Source organism: Meles meles, chromosome 3, assembly GCF_922984935.1.
Source record: "Meles meles chromosome 3, mMelMel3.1 paternal haplotype, whole genome shotgun sequence".
Classification (NCBI taxonomy): domain Eukaryota; kingdom Metazoa; phylum Chordata; class Mammalia; order Carnivora; family Mustelidae; genus Meles; species Meles meles.
Window position 1 is genome coordinate 169,747,813 of NC_060068.1, and position 27,123 is coordinate 169,774,935.

Below are 27,123 nucleotides of genomic sequence, written 5' to 3' on the forward strand. Positions count from 1 at the left end.
TACCAATTCCTATGACTAACCGTTATCATACAATCCCCTATGACTCTGAATTACCAAATTAATACCATCTGCTTGTGAATCTACTTTAAAAACCTAAGCAAAGACTGATATAGAGAAAAAAGCATGAGAAGCTGGGTGAAAAGGGAAAGAAGAAAGGACTGAATCTGAAAAGATCATTTAATCTACTTACTCATTAGGGGAAGAGCTTATAAGGCTGGATATGTAGAATTACAAGAGAGTATGGGGAGTGAGAAGCTTTAGGGTAGCTATACAATACAATGGCATCCAGGTACTCCTGGAAAAGTGGCTTTCACCAGCCAAGGACCATTTACCATTTTTCAGAGCAGGATGCCATCATGAGCCATTGTCAGCTAACACTATGGCAGCTGGAATGGGCATGTGCAGACCCAGAAGCAATGTCTACTTTTGAGATAACATAACAAGTAGGATTGTGACAGTTAGAGTAGCACAAATCTAAGATCTTACCCAATGATACATTTGACAAATAATTTCTAGGATACAAGCAATCAAGAGGCCCAGGAGAAGTAGAGAGAGATCCAGAAGAATCCACACAATTCCCCAGATATTTTCTCCATCAGACCCATACTGATTGCCGAGAACGAAGGTGAGGTCTCTAAGTGAGCTCAGCAGGCATCTCTCAGAACGAAGCAGTTTATGTCATGAAACATTTTTATCTTATATCCAGATATTCACAGAGTTCTATAAATTTTCCCAGGTACCATGCCTTATAAATCCACAGATAATAGGATCAGATAAGCAATTCTAAACTAGAGACATCTGGCCCAAAGCATCCCATACAAAAGGATTCATCTCTGAGCGAAATCATTGATTTGTGTTTCAGAACTTCCATTATCAACATGAAGATAAGACTATGTCATCTGCTTTCCTTCCTTCCTGGAGGGAAAGAGATCCCAGGAGAGTCACTTCCTAAACCTACACACCTAAACCCACTTAAACACACACACACACACACACACACACACATGTGTATGTATCTACGTGTATATATATCTATCTACAGCATAATCATACATATAGAAAATATATATATATACATATATGTATGTATATATTATATTCATCAACAGCATAGTATGTAACCAAACTGCATTTTCAAACATTGTGGGAATATTCAGACAACAAAAATGAAAATATTTTGCATGCAATCACATAGCAAATTTTCCAAGAAATTTTTGAACAATGAAGATACAGAAGATAACTTACATTATTAATTTTTTAGAGATTTATTTATTTATTTGAAAGAGAAAGGAGCATGAGCGGGAGGGACAGAGGGAGAGAGAATCTCAAGCAGACTCCACGCTGACCTTGGAGCCCACTGTGGGGCTTGGTCTCACACACTGAGATCAGGACCTGAGCCAAAGGTGAGTCAGAACTTAACTGACTATGCCACCCAGGTGCCCTGACAACCTATATTATTATTATTAATTTATATTAGTTCCCAAACAGAGGAAACAAACCTATAAAGTGGAGCAAGGAAATAGACGTCACAAATGTTAGGATTACAGATACTTCTGAAAAGGAAAGTGTGACACATGACTGGAACTGGGACCACGATACCTACTGGGGACTGGCCACAGTCTACCTTATGATGGGTGATGTTCTATAAGGTGTGGTTTAGATTTGGTTTTGTCCTACACATACATGTTTTTGCGTTTTCTATGGATATGACCTCACATTAAGACAGAACAAAAACAAGAAACAAGCAAAATTTTAAAAGCAAACAACAAAAAAGGAAAAGTGTAAAGTGGGTGATGCTTACTCCCCACTTTTGTGACCAACTATCTTCTTTAATTGGCACTGTTAATATGGTGGCCATGTTGCCCTGGTCTCTCTCTGCATCTCACAACTTTGCATTCCTTTTAAGAGAACTTTACATAAATATTCCTTGTACATTTCTTGTTTTTAAAGAAATACATATTTTATGTCTTCAATGATACTTGTAGGAAGCAATTAAGCTCCTAATGTGAAATGGTGTTTGTATCAGCCAAGAGTGAGAAAATTTCTCAGGTTATAGAGCTGGACATGACATTACTTTGGAAAACAGTCAAGAAGTTTGTTGTCTTCTTTCGCTGAGAGGGAAAACAAATGCCTTTACTCTTCTTAGAAAATCATTTTAATACATTGAAATGTAAATGCAGAGTAAAATATGCCAGCTCAAGTATATAATTAAAGTTACAATATATCCAGCCATGGGTTAAGAAATCTATCTTCCCTGATCAGCAGGCTTATGACTAACAATACCTAAATTAATCACATTCACTTTACCAACAAGTTTTAAAAAAGTGAAATTCTAATTACTTTGGAAGGGCACTTTCCTAGCACATCACAGCAGTGTCCTCATTTTGCTTTTAAAAATATTCATATGAGGCTACAGACTTTCTCCCTTGATAGTAAACAAATTTCAGGGGAAAGACACAGTTTCAAATTTCCTCACATACCTAATGGAAGAATAAACTAGAAAAGTACCACTTCAAAATGATATATTTCTTCATGCTCTCTTAGTTTGGGTTCCTATAGCAAATACCACAGACTGGATTGCTTAACGACAATTTCTTTTCGTAGTTCCAGAAGCTGGAGATGTGCGAGATGGAGGTGTTGCTGATACTGTTAGCAGGGAAGACCTGCTTCCTGGTTTGCAGACAGACTCCTTCACGCTCCATCTGTCAGGCAGAGAGATGGTCTCTCTCCTGTGTCTTTTTTTTTTTTAAGAGAGAGTATCATAAGTAGGCAGAGAGAGAGGAGGAAGCAGGCTCCCTGAGGAGCAGAGAGCCCAACGCAGGGCTAGATCCCAGGACCCTGAGATCATGACCTGAGCCGAAGGCAGGGGCTTAATCCACTGAGCCACCCAGGCGCCCCTCTCCTTTGTCTTCTTATAAAGGCACTAATCCCATTCAGAAGGCCCCACACTCGTGACTTTATCACCTTCCAGAGGCACCTCCTCCAGATGGCTATTAGGGCTTCAATATAAGGATTTTGAAGGAAAAAAGCATTTATTCCACAGTCCATACTAATCTATTTTATGGTTTCAGAAAATAACTGAAAATTTATGGACCTCAAAGTGTACTTTTTTCTCTAATCAGCTCATACAGATATTTTTAACTATTGAATATGTTTACCTAAATAGGACTCAATTAATATTTTATCTAATGGTGTTAAGAGGAAGAAAATGAGATCTTTCTATAAATGGCAGTAGTTTTTGGACTGGTTCTTTTTGATAGATAGAAGCACTTTAAAATAACTTTCTGAGAGAATTCAAAATAAACGCCACAGCAGTTCTCAAGATGCATTTTACAGTCTGTCTTTCGGGGTCTGAAAGATCTGTTTTGGTCATCTCTAAATCATATTTAAACACAAAATATTGATGTTGTGTTATCATAATATTTCTGAGAAAAATCTATGTGATTAAAATATATTTACTTCAAAATACATTTACTTCTAAATAAGCAGTACCTTATTTAGAAATTAGTGACATTGTTCTAATTTAAATAAATTTAAGTCCTTGGACATGCAAATGCATTTTATAAAAGGAGAAATAGTACTAGAATGGAAATCTAAATGGAAAAAAAAGAGACACAGACAAACCATAAACCAGACTCTTAACTATAGAACGAACTGAGGGTTGCTGGAGTGGGTGGTGGGTGGAGGAAGGAACCACAAGGGTGATGGGTATTACAGAAAATACTTGTTGGGAGGAGCACTAGGGTTGTATGCAAGTGATGAATCACTAAATTCTACACCTGAAATTAATATTGCACTATAATTTAACTAACTGGAATTGAAAACTTAAAATTTAAAAACTTAAAAAAGAAAAAAGAGTGAACTTCAGTTAATGTGAATGTATCCACATTGATTTGTTATTTGTAGCATATGTACCACATTGATGGAAAATGTTAGAAATGGGCAAAACTGGGTATGGTGTAGATGGGAACTCTTTGTACTATATTCTCGATTTTTCTATAAATCTTAAATAAAGTCTATTTTTAAAATGCTATTGTGGGTGATTGAGTCCCACATCAATCAATAAAAAAATATATTTTTATATATGTAATACACATAGGAGTTTAGCCATCATGGTCTCTTCCCATTACATGCCCACTCACCACATAAGGAGACACACTGTACGTATCCCATGCTGAAATTGATGGTATCTGGAATACAGAGAGAACTTAAATAGATTCGGAGGTGTGGGTATGCCTTCCCAGAATATTTGGCCTAGGGTTGCAAAGAGGAAAATAAAAAGTCCCACTCCATCCCCCAAATAAAAATGTAACTATGCACTTCTCGGAGTCATTTTGTGAATTAAAGACAACTTAGTTTTAGAGGATTATAAAATCTTGGTTATTGATATTAATATCTAGATTCACATATGATATAACATAAAAAAATTTGTTGTGACTTTAAATCTGTCAGTTGTTTATCCAAAGTAATACTGTGACATACTGATTTGTAAGAAATACATACTTTTTAGATATATTTGATCTTTATCCACAGTTCTTGAAAATGCTTCAGAACCATAAAAGTGAATGGTATCTTATTATTAATGAAAGATCTTTTTAAACACCTTCCAGAAGTCAGGGACTGTTGCCAGGAGGACCAACCTTATAATTAAAGGGTTGGAACATCAGTCCCACTCCTTAACCTCTGGGGTAGGGAGAAGGGATGAGGGTTTAATCAACCAAGGGCCAATCATGACTATGTAATGAAGTCTCCAAAGAGCCCAAGAGGACAAGTTTTTGGTCCTTCTTGGAGAGTTTCTATGCTTGGGAAACCAGAGCACTCTGCATGCTGCCACACCAGGACCAACATTCCATAAGAACAGACGTTCCTTTGTTTGGGACAGTGCCCTGTGTATCTCTTCATTTGGCTGTTGATTCATGTCCTTTATCATATCTTTTAATCCTACGTCAGTGTGTCCCTGAGTTCCATGAGCTGCTATAACAAATCGATCGAACACAAGGAGGCAGTTGTTGGAACATCCAGTCTGTAGATGCTCTTTCAAAGGCACAGATATTAGCCTGGGGCTTGTGACTAGAGTCTAAAGTGGCAAGCTGGGGTGGGGAGCAGTCTTGTGGGACTGAACCCTTAACCTGTGGAACTAATACCACTGTCAGATAGATACTGTCAGAATTGAGTTGAATTTTTGGACACCCTGCTGGTGTTCAAGAACTCCTCGCTGTTGTGTGTGGGAAAATCCATCTTCTGGCCACATGGGCATTGTATGCAAGAACTCTAAAAGAAATACCATGGCTGATATTAACAAAAGATATAACTAGGTAAGTTTACTATGCAAAATATCCTATTTTACCTAAATTTATTGTCATGAACATCAGCTAACAGGTATTGCTATTGATGTTTTTTTTTCCATTTTATTTATTTTTTCAGCGTAACAGTATTCATTCTTTTTGCACAACACCCAGTGCTCCATGCAAAACGTGCCCTCCCCATTACCAACCACCTGTTCCCCCAACCTCCCACCCCTGACCCTTCAAAACCCTCAGGTTGCCCCAACCTCCCACCCCTGACCCTTCAAAACCCTCAGGTTGTTTTTCAGAGTCCATAGTCTCTTATGGTTCGCCTCCCCTCCCCAATGTCCATAGCCCGCTCCCCCTCTCCCAATCCCACCTCCCCCCAGCAACCCCCAGTTTGTTTTGTGAGATTAAGAGTCATTTATGGTTTATCTCCCTCCCAATCCCATCTTGTTTCATTTATTCTTCTCCTATCCCCCTACCCCCCCATGTTGCTTCTCCATGTCCTCATATCAGGGAGATCATATGATAGTTGTCTTTCTCCGATTGACTTATTTCACTAAGCATGATACGCTCTAGTTCCATCCACGTTGTCGCAAATGGCAAGATTTCATTTCTTTTGATGGCTGCATAGTGAAAGAACCTAGATGTCCATCAACAGATGAATGGATAAAGAAGATGTGCTATTGATGTTTTAGTGAATGCTATCATAGAGATTTTTTTTAGCATTTTCTAGTTGATTTTTATTTGTAAACAAGAATCTTATGCACATTAGCTCTAGCACTTGATTTTTTAAATTATATTAAATAATGAATCTATAATAAATGAATATAACGGGAACTATATTGTTTTAATTGATATCTGTAAGAAGACAATACTACTTTTAGTAAGACAAGCACTTTTTGATAAAAACAAGCAGATATTCACAAACATTATATAAGTGGGAAACAAAGAAACTAATAAAAATGTAGTGTTTCCCAAAAGTGGGCTTCAAGAAACAGAGTTTCAGGGCATTGAATCAGAGAGAAGAATTTAGAGAAAGAGTTTGTGTAGAGAGAGAGGGGAACTGAGAAAGGTCATTGTAGGAAACGAATACCATGCCAGCCCCCATGAGACCCGTGAGACATTTCTTGTGTCAAAGAGCAGCAGAGATATTTCTAGGTAGAAATTCCAATTTTGAATTGTGTCCTTTGCTAAGGTGTGCAGAACTACCACTGGGTAAACCCAAACTTGCAATAATACCTGTTACACACAACAGCCATGTGTTAGGAACATATTTTTTTAGGTGTTTGATAAAGAGGGGGTGGTAAGGTAAAGCCTTACCAGGGGAATAGGAGAGCTGTAAAACCAGAGAAGAATTAGAATCCACAAAACAGTAGACAAACAAGTGTGGGATGGATTCTGATGGAAGCACATGTAAGCAAATTCTCTTCCAAGAGTTTCTAGAGTGATTGGAAAATCTACAAGCTGAAATAGAGGTTCATGGAGTGGTACTGACGGAGAATGTGTCCGTTTGACTTCCCAGGTCTGTGAGTTTCTGGTAATTGTAATGTAGTTATTGAAGAAAAGGATGCCACAAGTAATTCATGGGTTAAAAGCATGTGAGAAATGCAATCTAGGCAGCCTTCAATTATATAGACCTTCACAGGACAAATAACTTTACATGATCCAGCATGTGACCTTCATTAAAAAGTGTGTTTACAGTCACCACTGTTTTATTTATAGAAATTTGGGGCTTCCAAACATTTATTTTCGGACTTAAACTTCTTCCTCATACTCTCTTGAAGAAGAAAAACTAGTACATACAATGATTTATCATGAAGTCACTAAGAACTAAGAGCTAGGCACTGTTAGTTATTCCATATTTATTATCTCTTTCAATTTTAGGTATTTCTATAAATCTGCATCTGTATCTCTGCCTATATGTATCTCTATATCTATGTATCTATATATCTATCTATATATAGGTATATCTATATATATATAGGCATATATAGATATATGCTCATTTCATTTATTGACTCTGAAATTCCCATATTCACATTTTCCTGTTAAACCTCATTTATGTTTTGCATATAATCTTAGAAAACTTAGAGTAAATTATAAGAATTATAATATGTGCTTAATGTAACATAGTATGTGTATAATATATATAGTATAGAGGCAATTCATATGCAATAATGAATCTATAGCTATTAAAAGTAGTATGTTTGATACCAGATAATTCTATTTCACTAAATTTAGGGATACAGATTCAAAATGCATGCTGCCCGATGTACTATACAATTATAGGTTTAAATTTCTGTTCTCTACTTTCCATACAGTTACTCCAAAGCTCAGACAACTATTCTTAAGCAGCTCAGAGAAAAACTAAATTGGAATTCTTGCCAACACAAACACTGTGCACATATATTTAACGACATTCCCCTTTCAACACTGACTTAATATATTTTAGCTGCCTCATAAATCACTTCCAGGAATTTATGTCAAATATAAATAACTCCACTTCCCACATAAGGATTACTGTGTTTAAACAAGTGTGCTTTATCCATATAGCAAGGTCGAAAACAAATATGGAAAACAATCCATCAAACTTATAATAAAAGTTTAGGTAACCAAATGTGGAAATTCTATGAAAAATATGTTATTGCATATTTGCTGGGGGCCTGGGATTAAAGAACGCTTCCATTTTGGGCTCATGTCTTATTAAATAAGTATACTTGAGCCCATTTAACAATAAAATTTGTGACCTCCTTTGCAAGAGGTAAAATCCAATTTCCTTTTCAGTCAACGAAGTATTATACCAAATGTCTTTCTTCTCACTCTGCTGCTCTCCTTTATGACTTGGAGTTCATAAAGCAATTCCCTAGCCTGAGAAGAAAATAAACAAGCAAATGGTAGCACTTAAGGAGCCCTAGGCACAACACCTAGAATAATCTGCAATATAACATTTATCAAGCAATAGTAAGTTACAAAACATTTGAGAAATTTGTTTCTGGAGGGAGTTGAGAAAGCTCATTTGAATCCACTTTGTCTCATAAAGGAAACATTGTGTTCATAAAACCACAGGAACATTAGGAAAACAGCTGTTTCCTTTCAAAATAGAGTTGCCACATCAGGTGTAAATTTCATCAAGGGTATAGCTTAACCAAGTATCCCATATTATGCAAAATACAATGTAGTATGTAATTCCTAAATAGAAAAAGTCACAACTTTATTTATATTTTCTTATCACGATAAAGCCTGTTACATGCTCACAAAGAATTGTGTGCCATTTCTAATTACCGACTTTGAAAATGAAGCTCATTTTATCTAATATTATAAAATCTAAAATAAAATTTCTCTATAGCACAAGAAATATTTGTAAATGATATTTACTTTTGGAAGTTGTAGCCCAAATTCCTTTCTTGTTGTTGTTAATGGTATGATTAATTGGGAGCAAATGAAAATATGTCAATAAAATTAGGTGACTATAAATATACCCCCCTAAAATTACTCTCTCAGAAATGTAGGTAGAAATTTCTGCTAATCTATCTGTTTATACAGATACAGATACCCAAACTTTATAGTTTGGGATTAACCATGAGAAAAGTTGCTTATTTTGCTATATAGATCCCATATTAAAAAATTAAAGCTATAAATCAATGTCTGTTTTAATCAGAAACTTAAAGAATATTTAGCATTAAATATTAAAATTGATTTCATTGCCATTTGTTATTATCATTTAGGAAATTACTAAGCATTTAATGATTGGGAGTAATTGGGTTAACAAACAGCCTGTGCCAGGTTGTTATTTGGAAAACCCACAGTACCTTAATAATAGTTCCGTCATCAGTTATTGAAAAGTGAAGGGTGTGTGGTGATATGGTACTCAGCCCTAATTAGGATAGAGCAGGGGTGCCTGGGTGGCTCAGTGGGTTAAGCCTCTGCCTTTGGCCCAGGTCATAATCTCAAGGTCCTGGGATCGAGTCCCGTGTCCGGCTCTCTGCTTGGCAGGGAGCCTGCTTTCTCCTCTCTCTCTGCCTGCCTCTCTGCCTACTTGTGATTTCTCTCTGTCAAATAAATAAGTAAAATCTTTTTTTTTTCTAATTTATTTATTTATTTTCAGCGTAACAGTATTCATTGTTTTTGCACAACACCCAGTGCTCCATGCAATACGTGCCCTCCCTATTAAGTCAATCGGAGAAAGACAACTATCATATGATCTCCCTGATATGAGGACGTGGAGATGCAACATGGGGGGTTAGGGGGATAGGAGAAGAATAAATGAAACAAGATGGGATTGGGAGGGAGACAAACCATAAATGACTCTTAATCTCACAAAACAAACTGGGGGTTGATGGGGGGAGGTGGGGTTGGGAGAGGGGGAGGGGGTTATGGACATTGGGGAGGGTATGTGCTATGGTGAGTGCTATGAAGTGTGAATAAATAAAATCTTAAAAAAAAAAGATAGAGCAATAGGGTACATATGTCAGAAAACAGTTACTTACATATAATTGTTTGGATTAAAAAGTAAAATAAAAGGAAATAAAAGAAAGCAAAAAGAACATTCAATAGGTATAATGTTGTTACTAAGGTTTTGTCATTCTTCAACAATGCAGCAAAATATGTGGTGGACAAACATTTAAAAAAAAGAAGTCATTTATTTTTAATTTTTATTTAAATTCAATTTAGTTAACACATAGTGTATGATTCGTTTCAGATGTAGAATTTAGTGATTCATCAGTTGCATAGAACACCCAATGCTCATCACTTCAAGTACCCTCCTTAATGCCCATCACCCAATGATCCCATCTTCTCCACTTCCCTCCCACCAAATAGAAGTCATTTAAAAATCTTTATTATTTAAGTGATTCTCAAAACCGGTTATTATTACTCCAAAATCATATTCTAAACAGGATAGAGTGATACCAACTCACGTTTGCAACAGATCTATGTAGCATCTAAACAGAAGATTCACTCTAAAATTACCGACTATGATATTTAATATAAAATAAGTAGTTTATTATAAAGGAAAAATTTATTTCACTTTAGTTCTTAATTCTTTTATTTTATAAATTGTGTAAGTGATATTACTCACATTACTGTGAATGTATTCAATGAACAGTTTTTGTAAAGTTGTCCATGAATAATACCTGTAGATATTGTTTACATCCATAGTTCTATGATCCTGACTTATCCCAGCTTTTAGACACAAAATCTTACAGTCTATCTTTAATGGGCTATGTTCTCAGAAGGAAAAAAATGAGAATGATTAGTCATCATTCACTTACTAACTTATTAAATAATAGATTTTGTGTTCAAAAATATTTATTAGCTACACACCACGTGCTGGACATTGTATCGGACTTGATGGATATGGGGAATTATTCTGAGTCTGGGAGCTCATAACAATGTGGAACTGTAAGACTTTTTGCATCTCCAACATCATAAATCCTTCCAGTTCCTAAAAGCACTCCAGCGTTCTTCAACTACATATTGAAGCTGAATGCATACTAAGCATCAGGGTTTATGTTATGCATGAAATCAAGCAGAAGAAATAATAAAAATCAGTATCTGTCAGGGTATACCAGAGAAAGAGAACCAATAGGATATCTAGATCTTATCCTTAAAGAGATTTATTTTAAGGAAGCGTCTCACACCCAGTTCTAGGGGTAGCAAATCTGAAATCTTGGAGCAGACCCGTAGGCTGGAATCCCAGACAGGATTTGAAGTAGATTTGAGTCAGAAATACGGCAGGCTGGAAACTCTGGCAGACTTACTATGCTGCGGTATTGAGACAAAATGTTCTCTTGGTCTGTGAAACCTCAGTGTTTGCTCAAGAGCATTCAACTAATTGGATGAGGTTCACCCACATTATCAAAGGTAATTTCCTTTCCTTAAAAGTCAACTGATTGTAGGTGCTAATCACAACTACAAAATACCTTCAGATTGACATCTATTGTAGTGGTAACCTGAGCCCCATAGTCTAGCCAGGCTGACACAGAAAATGAATCATCAGTCTAGTCCAGTAAAACCTACATATTATTTTCCTAGTAGGCAAAAACTAACAAAAAACACATAAACAAATTATATATATATATATATATATATATATATATATATATATATATGGAATATACATATGTGTACCTATGTATAATAAATATATGTAATATATGTGTAATATACATATATACACACAGATGCATATTACATTTTATAATCTATGTAATTCTATGAAATGTTCAGAGCTGAATCTTCAAAAAGTAGGAAAAAATCCATTTATGGAAATCTATATTTAATAAAATATGCATCTTCTCTCTATACCTTGTCTCTGAACTTCAAACTTAATGTCTACCTGTGCACTTGATAACTCTCTTGAATATCTAACAGGCGTCTTTTAATCTTGGCAAACTCAACACCAAGTTCCTGGTCTTTGCCTCCTGTCCAGCTCCCTCCCACCATCTTCCTTATCCCCGTTTATGGCAACCACATGCTTCAAGTTACTCAAGCCATGCCTTAGATGCACTAACTCCTTTTCTTTAATTTTTTGGATGAACAGCAAATAACACCACCATCATTTTTCTGATCTCAATTCCTACCCTTTGCCTAATTTACTCCACCATGGCCATTTGCTCAACTCAAAACACTGGGTCATTTGCCTCAGAGAGCTGGCATTTCCTGGAATGCTCTGTTCTAGACCTAAATGGCTTATTACTGACCATCTTTTAATCTTTCTTTAAACATCACCTTCTCTCTGAGGATTTTTCTGGCTACCCATTTACATGTAACCCCACCTACCCACGTCTAGAATTTTGAGTTTCTTTTTCTTTATAGCACTTGTCACCTTGTGACATTTTATATGTTTTACTTTTTTTTATTATGTTCCATTATCTTCCTAGTAAAATGTAAGATGCATGAGGATATCAATCATGGGCTTTTCATTGCTTATGTGTCTCCCTTAGCTAGCAAAATACCTAGTTCAATTGAAGTTTTCTTTAAAATTGATATTTGATTTTTTATAACCCCCTTTCATTAAAGTCCTTATAATCTTTACAATCCAATATGTATTAAAAAAAAAAAGTGGGAAATCTGATAATGTGTGCTACTTGTGAGGTATAACGTGAAGCAGAGAAAGAGATCCTGAAATGATAAACCATCACTGGCATTTTTAGGAGTAAGTTAGCTATAAATTACAATCTGACAATGCTATTTTCATTTTGCATGTTGGCTATTGCCTTTGCTTCTGCACTGAAGTTTTATAATTGAGTTCAACACTTACCAAACAATGTAAATTGAAACTTGCTCAAAGTTTATTTCCATGGCTAGATCTGTAAAAGGCTACAGGATAATAGGGGCTATTAATACTAGCTTCTACTGTGGATTAATCAGTGCACACTGCTTATATTTTTGTTGAAGTATCATTAGATGTTCCTTTACTGTTAAAGAGAAATTGAGCAAGTATAAAGAAGAATTTCTTTTTTTTAATATTGTATTTATTTATTTGACAGACAGAGATTCCAAGTAGGCAGAGAGGGAGGCAGAGAGAGAAGGGGAAGCAGGCTTCCTGCTGACTAGAGAGCCTGATGCAGGGCTTTATCCCAGGACCCTGAGATCATGACCTGAGCTGAAGGCAGAGGCTTAACCCACTGAGCCACCCAGGTGCCCCATGTAAGGTAGACTTTCAAAAATAAGTCAAACTCTAAACTAGGTAATGTCCCTATTTTTGAGGTGTTGGAGATTCTGTTTTGGATGTGGTCCAGTGCTAAAAAACAAAAAACAAAAAACAAACAAAAAAACCCCACACATTTTAATTACAGATCAAATCAATTCTTTTATGAAATTTTTCAGTGCCAAAATACAAATAGTCATGTGTTTAAAAATAAATAGGAACATGTAAATTAATGACTGGAATTAATGGCTTTAATAATTTAAGAGGGAACAATTTAGAAATAGTGGTTGAAAATATTTGCATTGGTTATAGGCTGCCAATATTCTTTTATCAAATGTAACCGATTTATAATGCCCAAATATTAAAATTTCTAGTATTTCAGAAGAGAAAAACAAATTTCCATTTCTTTAGTGATTAGATATTACCTATATAAATGTCAAGCTCACCGAGACATATGAGACACATATAAGACAATTTACCCTCAATATACATTAATAACCTCATCTTTAAAAAGAAACTATTAATGATTTTCAATAGAGAGCTTTAACTGAGCAAAATGCTTAAGAAGATTTTTTTGGTAGAGACCAGGCAGGCAGCCATTCCAAACAGAAAGGAAATGTAGCATCTAATCCCTCTCTCCCTCTGCAGGACAGACCCCTCCCTCTCCTCTGCATTGATACCAGTTGCTTTTAGAAGAAAGATGATTGAGCCAAGATCTCCCTGTTTCCCAGGAACAGTGAAAGCCATGTACGCTTCTGGCTCTGCATGGAAACACTGAGAACCCAGGGACTCAAACTTTTAAGTTTCTATTGCACTGGGGCTCCTTGGTCACCCTCCCACCAGGTCTCAGGAAAAAGAGAGTGTTGGGAACAGGAGCAGCTGAAGACATTGACCACAGGGCAGAACTGGGATGGCCTATGCCAAAACAGAGAGAAAGTGGCCAAAAGTTAAGATAATTTTAGTTTTCTTCCTACCTCTTGCCTTCACCCCCTGCCAGGCCTCCACTTATCCTGTACTCCTAAAATTCCCAAGCAATGAATAGCATGTAGCCGGAACGGACGCATATGTTAAACAGTCTGGTCTGTGTTTTGCAGGGATAAAGTGCTCAAATTTAATGAATGGGGATTCACAATGTGAAGAGAGGTTGAAGTGGTCTTGTGGAGCCGGGAAGGATGTTCAAAGTACTTTCGTGAACATTACATTGAATGTAACAGGAACCGGCACCGTTGTTGATACAGTTGCCCTTCGCATCCATTAAGCCTAAGAGGGAATTCTTCCGATTCGGGGACAGCCACTTGTAGGCATATAGAGAAAGTGTTCCCTGCGCTGGTGAAGCAGAAGCAACACAGAATCTCAGAAGGGGAAAGGGGAATCCCCACTTTGAAGCTGGAACCCCGTGGAAACGCCGAGAAGCCATTTCCCAGTAGAATAGCGCCACCTGTCTGATGGAACCCCCAAGTACGCCGCTTAAAAACAGCAGGTATTAACCCGCTTTAGGAATCTGACCCCCAGTCTCACTGAGACCATTTAGTAGTGAGTCAATTTGATTCGATCACTAATGAGGGAAGGGACGAATAGTCCTTGTGGAAAATGGTAATTCTACATACAGGAGCAGAGACAACCTGGATCTAGAGTCATCTCAACTTTACATGAAAAAGTGGCAGTTTGATCTTTGGGGAATCTTAATTCCTCGATCAATTTTCTGAAGCAAAACCATTAGCTCCATGAGGTCCTTGATTTACAGGGTTTCTCCTAAATGCCTGGTCCTGGTGAACTGATGGGGCGGTGACGATAAAGGCTGCTGTCGTCACGTGAATGGTAACAATCATCTAGCCCCGAGGAGAACTCTGGAATGGGACTGTGCTAAAAGCCAGTCAGCACCATGGGACAGAGAAGTCATTTCCTTTGTCTTACAGAACCCTCCTCAAGACCCAAAAGCTTGTATTACTAAGCACTCAGGCTGTGGTCAATGTCACAGACATCTGGTCTCCCACATGTAACTCTATGACTAGCAGTTTCAAATACCCTCTTTAGGATTATAAGCGGGACCACAGACTGAAAAGTGGGGATCACTCGCATGGATGCTCATATATGGATACAAGTAAGACCAACTGGAAGCAACCTGCTGATCATGCCCGTGCTCACTGAAGCCATCGTCACACCTGACATAGCAACATGCCCCCTCACAGACCGAGCACAAAGTAAAGGACTATATGTTTCTGATGCAAGGCCATCACTGTATGCCAGGCTTGTGACTTCTGCAAAAAGTGGGCTCATTTTCCTTGTGGTGAAAGAGGCCACAGCACATAGGGCATTGTCTCCACTTCCTCCTGTCAAAACGACTATATCAGATCAAATCAAGTTTAATGCCAAATCCCAAAGTGTAATAACCTGTGCTCCGTTGGGTTCTGTGTTTGTATAATACAGCGAGTGAGCCATGGACTGCTAGTTGGCCTATTTTTCGTGATTGCTGGCATTACCCCCAAAGATCAGCAGGTCTCTAAACACCCTTCCTTGGATCGTAATGAATATAGACTGGCTCAGACTTGATTGACCGAAGTCAAACCTAACGGTGCCCTGGCAGCTTATTACAGTGACAGACCCTGGAGGCCAGGAAGGGTTGTGTTTGAGATCAATGTTCCTGCTTGCAGTCCTGCTGATAGCAGCTTTAAATTTACTTTGGTATGAGACCACTTGGTCCCAGCCTCTGTGTGCTGTTCAAAACTGAGAAGTTGACACATTATAGTTACTCGTCTTGTATTGCTAATATGTGTAAGTATAATTGTCTCTGTGTGTGTGTGTTACTTTTTATTTAGATTCTTGAAGGGTTTTCAGTCTCTGAATTTCAACAGTTCACAGTATTTATCATATAGCTTTCGAGTTATTTTCTCCTGTCTCAACTACTCCTTTCATCTCCAAATTCAGGTGCCTAAGATTTCTTCTATAAAATATGTGATTGATTTTCAGTCCTGTCTGTCTGGCCTCTTCTTGTGGAATGTCTTACTCTGTTCTGTGAACTTATAATTACTTATTTTATTATTTCATTCTTCATCCTACACTTCATCTAAGGGGAGCAGAACTTGGAGCTTGAGCTAAATGCCACTGACGTTTCTGTAATATTAATTTGTCTCTAGTGCGTTAGGCCCAGATTTAAATCCTACTATTGAATTCTGATTTTCCTAACATATAATGTACTTATGGGATTTTTAGATGGTTAAATAATTAATATATCCAAAAGATTTTAGTGTAGCTATAATACTTTTCATCACTAATAGGCACCCTTTAATTTCTACTTCATCTTAGAAATTCGTCCCATTTGTATATCTTTCATCTCAGTAAATGAATTCATACTTCCAATTTTCTTCTCTTATTTTTGCAATACACACTCACTTGATTCTTATAATAAAGTGAAAGTAAAGGCTTTGACAGTTTTATTCATCATTCTTTGAAGTAGAATCTTTCTCTGCAATGAGAATCCTGGCTTCACTTGACTTTATTCTAGAATTTTGTATTTTTTTTTCATGGCTAGAAATCAAGCTATTTCTCATTCTAGAATAAAGGGAAAATACCTCAACTGTAGTATTTGTTTACGAACAATATTTGTGGTATCATGTTCAATACCCACAGAGTAGGTATTTCTTATTTAGGACTTGGATTGGACAAGCCCTTTCTGGTTCACTTGAATTGAGGTATGTTCCCTGAATGTACTTCTAAATCTGTGCATTTCCTCTACCTGAACCTTCCTGAACGTTGATTGCAATTGTCTGATTTGCATCAATCTAGAATATTAATTATGCTATGATGGCAGCAACGGGGCTTCTTTTTTCAACATTCTATCCCTCATGATTACTCCACTGAATGGAGTCCAGTGATCACTCAGTACATACTGGAAACATGAGTGGAATGGACCTGAATTAAATGAGATTTGTTTGGGGGCAGCTGGGTTGCTCAGTTGATTAAGCGTCTGCCTTTGGCTCAGGTCATGAGCTCAGGCTCCTGAGATCCAGCCCTGCATTGGGCCCCCTGCTCAGCTGGGAGTCTGCTTCTCCCTCTTCCTCTACACCTCCCTCCCATTCTCACTCTCTCTCTATCAAATGAATAAATAAAATATTTTCCAAAAAATGAGATTTGTTTGATGTGGCAGCTGAGAATATCGTAGATAAGGGGACTCTAAGAAGAGAAATTTCATTTCTGTTCCTCATCTAAGTGTATTTGGTTAAGAGTGGTTAAATGAGGACCAGATTCCTCTCAGAAGTTCTATTCAACCTGACCTTTAGTCAGGAAGATAAACTCCAAAGTATATGTTCTTCCCTGCCTTCAGAGTGGCCTTACTTTCAGGCACCTGTACTTCACTGTTGTGCATAATGGCTTACTTAGAACATTAGGATTTTGGTTGTTACCATTGTTTTTACTCACCTCGTCCCCCTCTGCCTCCAAATCTTTCCATATCATGCATCTTTTGTCATTATTTACATATATCCAATGCAACTAATTTCAGTGCCTCCAGGTAAATCACGTGCCTATCACTGGCCACATCATCAGGTCTGGCGATGTGATTTGTTTGGTCAATAATATCTGAATGGAAAGATATTATTTCCATATGGCAAGTAAATTATTTAAATGTGGTCATTGCTCCTTCCTGGACCATGAAAATGGCCCATCCCACACAGTTACTGATATTTCAATCTGAGTCACCAGTCACAGTTTAACAGCCTGGAGAAGAACCACCAGTGCAGTTCACACACAACATAAGCAAGAAACAAATCTTTGATGCTGTAAGTCACTAAGATTTTAGGCTTATTTGTTATGCAGCAAAGCTGATTAACACAAGATGAGGATTTATCCCAATTATTTTCAGTCAATTTTGAATATGAAGCATTTAAAACATTTTCAAGTGAGTGGTCCACTTTTGTTATTAAGTGTACTCCCTTTCATTGACTTTCTTGAAGATTGTAATTTCAGAAGCATTTCCTCAGAAGCTAAACATTACTTATAAACATGTTTCTTATACTGAAGTAGTTCCAATTCTTATATCATATTTTTGCAATTTATTTCTAAGTTTATTGAACTTGTGGCAATGGTTGTAGCCTTTGAAATACATAATTTTAAAAAAAAGAAACTTTAAGACGTCCTTTATAGCCAAGCACATGATCGATTTTGTAAATGTTCCTCAGATACCAATAAAATATATGTGTTCAATATTCATAGAATGCAAAATAAGATATTTATGTTTGAGTGGAGTTTATTACAGTACTCAGTTCCTATGTGTTCTCACTTATTTATTTCTACTAGACCTTTCTAATCTGAAAAAGATATATTACATGCCCTAAGTATAATTCTATTTTTTTAAGTTCTCCCTGCATTTCTAATAGATCAGGCTTTACGTTTGGAATGCTAAGTGCTTTGGTGCTTACAGTTATGAGGAATGTGTCCTTCAAACGAATTGTCTTTTGTCATTACACAAAATGATCTTTTACCTTGTTTAAGAGCTTTTAACCTTAAGAGAAAATTCCATTTTCTCCTGCTTCACATCTAGCTTTCTTAAATGATGTTGTACTGTTTATATTTCATTTTTATTTTTCATTTGCTATATAAATACTCTACATCAACAAATGTTACATAGCTTTGATAGTGCAAAATTCTAAGCCCATTATCATTGAACTTATTATATAATGAAATGTCATCAGTCACTACTTTTTTTTCTTTCATTTTCTCTGCTCAAAGTATCTATTTTGAGTCACTTATAGTTATTTAGAGCGTTTTCTGAAACATTTTACTTAGATGAGATAGCTAAAACTAGAGTCCTTAGTTTTTCTTGGAAAAAATATAGGTATTTTTTAATAAGCAGGTCTTTATGTGAACATGCACTGAATATATCATTTTATTTTTAAATAAATTGATAAACACATTATTTTTAAATCTCTGTTTCCTAATATACTAAGCATCAATAGGCATACATCACATAAATAAAAGTCCTTTCAGATCATTAATATTTAAGAGTATAAAGGGATCCTGAAACCTTAACCACTAGTTTACCAAGATCAATTTTTTTTCCTACCCATTTTATTTTTGCCAGTCTATCATCTGTCCCCTTTTCTCCTTGTATATATCATCTTATTGCTCTTAATTCTTTTTTTGTGTGCTTAATATTCACATTTGTTTTAACTGTACTGCATTATAATATTTTTACCCAGTTAACACTTTTTCTATATATTTATTTATTTAATTGTAAAATTAGAAATTGATTTGAATTGCACAGTGTATATTTATGTTCTGAGGAATGTCCTCCTGTGCTCTTTTAATTTACTGGACTCATTGGTTGATTATTCGAAGCTGTCAGCTTTCTGCTCAGGATTCTCACTTCATTTGGCTCTTCCTATTCTTTGCATGATATTTTGTGTTCCCTTCCCTAGATCATAGATTTGGTACTTGGTCTACTCTCAGCTCAATACATCCTAGGAGTTCAGCGCAATGTGTTGGTATTTCATTGAAAGGTGGTATTTTCTTGTGTGTTAGAAGTTCAATTCCTGTGGGGCACGGAGGTACCAAACTAGCCAGTTAATTTTCGTTTGGGAATACAGAAGGTGTCTTCTTACTCACAGCTGTTCTCATTTTTTGTTGAACTCACTTGAGTCTTCAGATATTGTGAAAAATTAATCCCCAGATCATTTTTAAGAGCATAAAAGACACAACAACATGTCCTAAGGCCATAAATTATGTCAAGGGAAGGTGCTGCAGTTTTGGAGGTGCCCAGCTCTGTCTGGGAATCATGGAATTAGGACCCTTACCTCAGACCTCTCAGCCTTGATGTTCCTGGGCTCAGACAAATACTGCATTGGAACACATCAAGTTTGTGGCTTGCACTTACATCTGACTGGGATATATGTGAAAAATCTGGAGCTTTATATTTTCATTCCGGGCTCTTCCTCTGTCCAAGTCTTAGCCCCTGGATTTCTTGGAAGAACTCTGTATGCCCCTCTCTTTCCGTAATGCCGAAATTCCCAAAAGGCTGAAAACATGCCTTAACAATGAAACCTGACTTAGTGAAAAGATACGTAGGTCTAAGTGAAGAACTATGTACCTGTTTGAAGACAGAGTAATGTTCTAATCTCCTTCCCCATGGTTTTATGTAATGAAAATTATATGCACTGTACTGCTTTTGTAAAATTTGAAATTTTCTAAATTTTTGAACATACTTGATCCCATTTGATGCTGTGCTTCTGTCCTTGAATCTCTCCAGATTCTGTTGTTCTTTGTGAAGTTTGGCTCTATGCTATGGCTTCTCTTTTGTCAATACCCTCCTTACCCACACTTGATTGGAAAGTATATTGCCCTCCTTCCTGCAAGGCTGCGTTTTTAAGTGGCCTTATTACTTAAAGCATTCACTTATAATTTTACTGCTTGCTTCTTAGAGGTGAGAAACAGTTTTCTTTTCAGGGTACAGTGCCCCTCAGTGCATGGGCTTCTCTATTATGTTTTATTTTTGTCTAAAAGCTAGCATGAATTGCATTCTTCCCCCACAGCCCCGCCTCTGATAACATTGCTCTCAATCTAACCCCTAACCCAATGGCATGAGTTTGAGGTTTTTATTTGTGGCAAGGCTCTTCTTTCTGTACTAATTTTTGCAACAGTACAGAGAGGCTTGGCTACTTTTCATTTCCATCCACACAATGTCTCCATCACAGGCTGACAGGAAGCTTTTGCTCATTGCTGCTATTCAAGCACTCAGGCTGCAGTGGCAACCATCATTTTGAACATTATTGATTGCCTGCCAGGAAAACCAGCGGATACTGGAAAGGGCTCCCACTGAGTGAGTGATTAAATACTCCAGCCAGTACACAATGTATTGGCCTGAATTAGTCACATGGCTCCACTAAAGCCCAAAGAAGCATAAAAGTTCAACGCAACATTTGCCCAGAAAGGGGTCAACCAGAAATATTAGATGAAAAGCGTTAATGAGCACCTCAGAGATCAGCCAGATACATCCTACAGATTCTGAAAGCCTGATAATTGATGAGGAAGAACTTTTACATATTAAGCCCATACAAGCATCTGTGAATTTGTAGACATACACAGTCAGCATAATTATTTGATTATGCACCATCTAAAACATATTGTGTACTATTTATTAGATAATTTGTGTAAACTATGATGACAAAGGTAATATGATAAATCATCATCATTTTGAATTATTAGATGATAGCCTTTACTCACAACAAAATTTGTTTAAGCACCAAGGTGAGATCTTTTTATTTATTTTTTTAATTCATGTATTTTCTGCTAATGATATGGTTAGATGCTGTGCAACATCTGTTGTTTACAAGTTCCAACTACCCTTTGGGTCACTTGTAAATTTCCACACAGATTATAAGTGATGTTATTAAGATTTAAGAGAATGAACAATATTACTGAATAAGTCAATATAATTTTAATTAGAAAATTATATTATTCATTATCTATATTAAAGCTTAAATAATTAGCCTTCTCCAAAAAACTTGCATTAAAGCAAACATTAGAGCTACTGCACAGGATCTCAAGTTGAATAATTAAACAAAGTCCCAAGCTTCAATTTGCAGCACATTAAATAAATCAATGACAGCATTTTTATCGTTCTTATATTGTTAATTTCCTTATGAAAAGAAAAATCAAGCATCTTCATGATTTTATGAACAATATTTTCCTTTGGTTCTTAGCATCTTTTTCAGTGCTTCTCACTCAGTTATTGTTGTCTTCCTTCTGAATGGTTTATTCATAGTGTGATCCACCAATATCAAAACCAGTATCTAGAAATGACATTACATGTGGATACAAATTCTGTCCACAGACTCAATAATTTGGCAGAACATATATTATTTTCCTTAATCTAAGGATACACTTATAAGATATTTTTCTTAGAAATCTGGGAGAAAATGAATACAATCAACTTTGTAAACATATAATCAGATTCCTTCGTCTCCTATGATATGGCAAAAACATTGTACTGATAAATACATTTAAAATTGCATACTAATTTAGAACAGTGATTGATAGAAATACTATTTTTCTGTCAATTCTTTTCTAAAGACAAAACCAATTACTTATTTCCAGAAGTTAACCCAATTATTTTCTAATATAGTCACATAATTAATTTATGAAATACATCATTAACAAAATACCCAAAATAAAAAATCTCTCAGTCGTATGGACTCTGAAAAACAACCTGAGGGTTTTGAAGGGGCGGGGGTGGGAGGTTGGGGGAACCAGGTGGTGGGTAATAGGGAGGGCACGTATTGCATGGAGCACTGGGTGTTGTGCAAAAACAATGAATACTGTTACGCTGAAAAAATAAATTAATTAATTTAAAAAAAATCTTTCAGTCGTTTCCTATTTTGAGATCTACTTAATTACCCAGGTTACCTGTTGTACCTGTTATGTGCTTTCTCTCAAGGTCAATATTACTAGCCTTCATTCATTCCTTGGTATTTTGCATGCTCGTTTAAGTTACAAGAGCATCAGCATATGCTGTTTCCTCGGCGTGACACTTCCCCTACCCTCTTTGCCTAGTTAAATTTTAGTAGGCAATTTGCTGTTTTTGCATTTATTCATTTCCAGTTCTCTGGGTGACATTTCCCCTGGAATTCCAACAGGAAACATCTGTCTACTTATCCTCAGTCTGTGTGGTTTGAGAAGGCCTGCACCCCACTCCACTGAGAAGCGTGTGTCCCTGAAGTGACTAGTCCAAATAATGGCATCCCTCTAGTCCCTGCAAAGATTATCACAGGGATAGAAGCATGACCCAAGTTGGTCCAATTAGAATGATTTCCAGAAATTTTATGACTGCCTAGGACTCAGAACTCAGATAATTACACTTGCGCTGCCAGGGGGTCAGTGGAGCAGAAGGGCTGCCTGGGAAGGGAGCCAACATGAAGAAGAGCAGATGGAAGAAATGGAAATATTCAGACCTAATGGCCTTGTTTGGGCCCCAGATCCATGCAGCAGACCCTGTTGTCATATTGTTCTCATCCTCTTATTTCTAATGCCATTGGCACATGCTAAACAATTAATGCATCTGTACTGATTTAACAAATGAACATCAAAATTGTTAAAATGTTTAAATATATTTTAATACTTGTACTTTGTATCCATGTCTTCCACAGTCTGCATTATTCATTAAGTGACCTATTCACTCATTCATCAACAAAATTTCACTGCAGGACTACTATGTGCTCAGAAATTAGCATGTCAGTGGGAACCTCAGAGTGATGAAAATATTCTATTTCCTTATAGTTGTTCAGCTGTATTTTCAAATGATATACAGTACTTATATTGCTTATTTTAAAAATAGATTAAAAAGCAGTTATTTTGTAATGTTTCCTCAAAAATATAGGTATACCATCATCCATACAATTCTGGTAGTAGTTATGGTTTTAAACGAGGTTTTTCTGGATTGGATTCTGCTCTGTAACTTTCACCTTTTCTTCAGGAAGTTTTGAACTGACCTTTGGAATCAGCTAGTTTGACTGGCACTCAAACCCATTCCAAACAGGCCTCATTGATTGGACTGACAGGTTTAGTACTGATAAAATATCTTTTCTCACACACCAACTGCCATTATAAGCAAAAACAAAAATTATATGGTTTTGTTTTTTTAATTTTTTTCTAAACATAACGATTTTTTAAAATTTTTTATTAAATTTCAGTTAGTTATCCATTGTCCGTTGAATATGTGGTCCATATATACTATGGCTTATTATTATGCCTCCATCAGAAAGGATGAACACCCAACTTTTGTAGCAACACGGACGGGACTGGAAGAGATTATGCTGAATGAGGTAAGTCAAGCAGAGAGAGTCAAGTATCATATGGTCTCACTTATTTGTGGAGCATAAGGAATAACACGGAAGACGTGGGGAGATGGAGAGAAGGGAGTTGGGGGAAATTGGAGGGAGAAATGAACCATGAGAGACTGTGGACTCTGAGGAACTAACTGAGGGTTTGGGAAGGGAGGTGAGTAGGAGGTAAGGTGAATTCGGTGGTAGGTATTGTGGAGGCTACGTATTGCATGGAGCACTGGGTATGGTACATTAACAACGAATTCTGGAACACTAAGGAGAAATTTAAAAAATAAATAAATAAATAAATAAATTTCAGTTCGTTAATCTACAAGGTATTAATTTCAAGCATACACTATAGTGATCCAATACCTCCACACATCACCCAGTGCTCATCACAAGTGCACTCCTTAATCCCCAGAATCTCTTTCACCCATCCCACCCACCAATTTCCACTCTGGTAACCATTAGTTTATTCTCTATAGTTAAGAATCTGTTTCTTGGGGCGCCTGGGTGGCTCAGTGGCTTAAGCCTCTGCCTTCTGATCAGGTCGTGATCTCAGGGTGCTGGGATGGAGCCCCCCATCGGGCTCTCTGCTCGGCAGGGAGCCTGCTTCCCCCTCTCTCTCTGCCTGCCTCTCTGCCTACTTGCAATCTCTCTGTCAAATAAATAAAATCCTTAAAAAAAAAAAAAGAATCTGTTTCTTGGTTTGCTTCTCTCTCTCTTTTTCCTTTGCTCATTTTTGTTTCTTGAATTCCACATACGGAAATCATATGATAGTTGTCTTTCTGTGACTGATTTATTTCATTTATCATAATACCTTTTAGCACCTTCCATGTCATTTCAAATGCCAAGATCTATGCTTTTTTGTGGTTAATGTTCCATTTTGTACATAAATCACATCTTTATCCATTCATCAGTTGATGGACACGGGCTATTTCCATAATTTGGCTCTTCTTTATAACACTGCTATAAACATTGGGATGTATGTACCCCTTTGAATTAGAGTTTTTGCATTCTTTGGATAAATACCTAGTAGTGTGATTGCTGGACAATAGGGTAATTCTATTTTTAACTTTTTGAGGAACTTCCATACTGTTTTCCAGACTGGCTGTACCAGTTTGCATTCCCACCAAGAGTGCAAGAGGGTTTCCCTTTCTTCACATCCTCGCTAACACCTATTGTTTCCTGTGTTGCTGATTTTAGCTATTCTGACAGGTGTGAGGTGATATCTCATTGTAGTTTTGATTTATATTTCCCTGATGATGAGTGATATTGACATCTTTCCATGTGTCTGTTGGCCTTCTGTATATCTCCTTAGGAAAAATGTCTATCCATGTCTTCAGCTCATTTTTAAGTTAGATTATTCATTTTTTGGTTGTTGAGTTGTATAAGTTCTTTATATATTTTGGATACTAACCCTTTATCAGATATGTCATTTTCAAATATCTTTTCCTATTCCAAAGGTTGCCTTTTAGTTTTGTTGATTGTTTCCTTCCCTGTGCAGAAGGTTTTATTTTGATGAAGTCCCAATAGTTTCTTTTTGCCTTTGTTTCCTTGCCTCAGGAAACATATCTAGAAAAAAGTTACTATGGCTGATGTCAAAGAGGTTACTGACTGTATTCTCCTCTAGCATTTTTATGGTTTCTTGTCTCACATGTAGATCTGTAATCCATTTTGAATTTATTTTTGTGTTTGGTATAAGAAAATGGTCCAATTTCAATCTTTAAAATACCTACTTTTTAAATCTATTTAGACTTAATGTAAATCTAAAATAGCATCCTTTAAGGTTTGCTTAGCTGATAAACATGCAGAAGTTCAGGATTTTTACTACAATGTTCAACAAAATTCTTCGCAGAACTATTTTTATATATTACTCTATTTGGGAAAAATCACATAAAATTTATATTTCCACACTTTGTAGTGAAAACAAAATATTCATTAAGAACGAATATAGCCAAACCACATCTTTACCACATTTGGTTCTATATATTTTCTGTTTTTTGTTTTCAAAATTATATACCCAGAACATAAGGTACGTAGAATGTGAGTGGGCCTCTGCTATAATCTTTGAGTTTTCCTCAATCAGAATTATTGTACTTTGTACCATTATGAATAGAATAAGTTCTGTTTGTTGTTTGGCTCCATATTCTTCTGCGTCTCTCATCCCCCAGTGACCCATGATGATCTTCTATAATCATTTGCACCATCTCATTTTTTGCAGTGATGGGTGCTTACGTGCTTTAAGGCCTTACATTATAATGAAAATAAATATAAGAATTTTGCATTTCTAGTTTTTAAATATTGAGATTTTCAGTTAGAAATGTCGTCAATTAGGAATGTCCAGCAGCTCAGCTTGGAAAGCATGGGACTATTGATCTTTGTTGTGAATTGTGTGTGGGTTGTGAGTTTGAGCCTCATGTTGGATGTAGACATTACTTAAAAATAAAATCTTAAAAATAAAAAAAGGAAGCTTCATCAATTCAAAGTGAAGAGGTTGGCAAAGTTGTCATCCACTCTCTACAAGATGCAAGCCACTATTCATTTATGACCTCTAGGTGTCTTCTTCTAATATCTCTACAGCTCTGTTAATAAATATCTCTGTGTCATGGGCATGTCTGCAGTCAGCTATCTCATCCTTGTGAAATTTGATTCTGCGTAAAAACAGGACAAAAGAAATACAGTCATGCTCATGATACGCATCACGCTGACAAACACAAAATTTATACTATTTTCTGTGTAAAATAGACACATAAATACATTTCTTAAGCTTCAACTGTCTATAATTTTGTTCCTAATTTTTTTTGCCACAAATTTTGAAAATTTTAAGAGCTGACAAAAGTAAGACAGAGAAAAATAAACCTCAAGGAAAATAATTAGCAATATTGTTGATATTAATGAACTTAACACTTCTAATAAGTGAGTTAAACCCTTTCAGTTTCAGATAATGGCACAAAGGCTCCCATTACCACCCTTACATATGGTTAAGAATCTGGTATCCTAGGTAGGAAAATCATACTCTAACGTAATCTAATCCAGCCTTCATTTGATGGCAGAAAACATGGGAGACCTTTACGATATATGCTGATTGGTCATAGTAAAGGGGAAAGAAAATGAGGAAAAAGAGTTTGAAAAAGGCAATGTATTCATTAAGATTTTAGGTAATTAAGCCATTTTCATGTACATAAGTGTTTTTCATTTTTATAGAATTCATTTTTCAAATGAGGGTGAAACATCTTCAGTAAAACTTTTGGAAAGTATTGCAAAACAAGTTAACTATCCTTGTGTCTGAGTATCATCTCACCTTCATCTCTTTAAATCAAACAATAAAGACAATTTTAGCAGTCTTGAATCAAGATTTCCAGTAGTA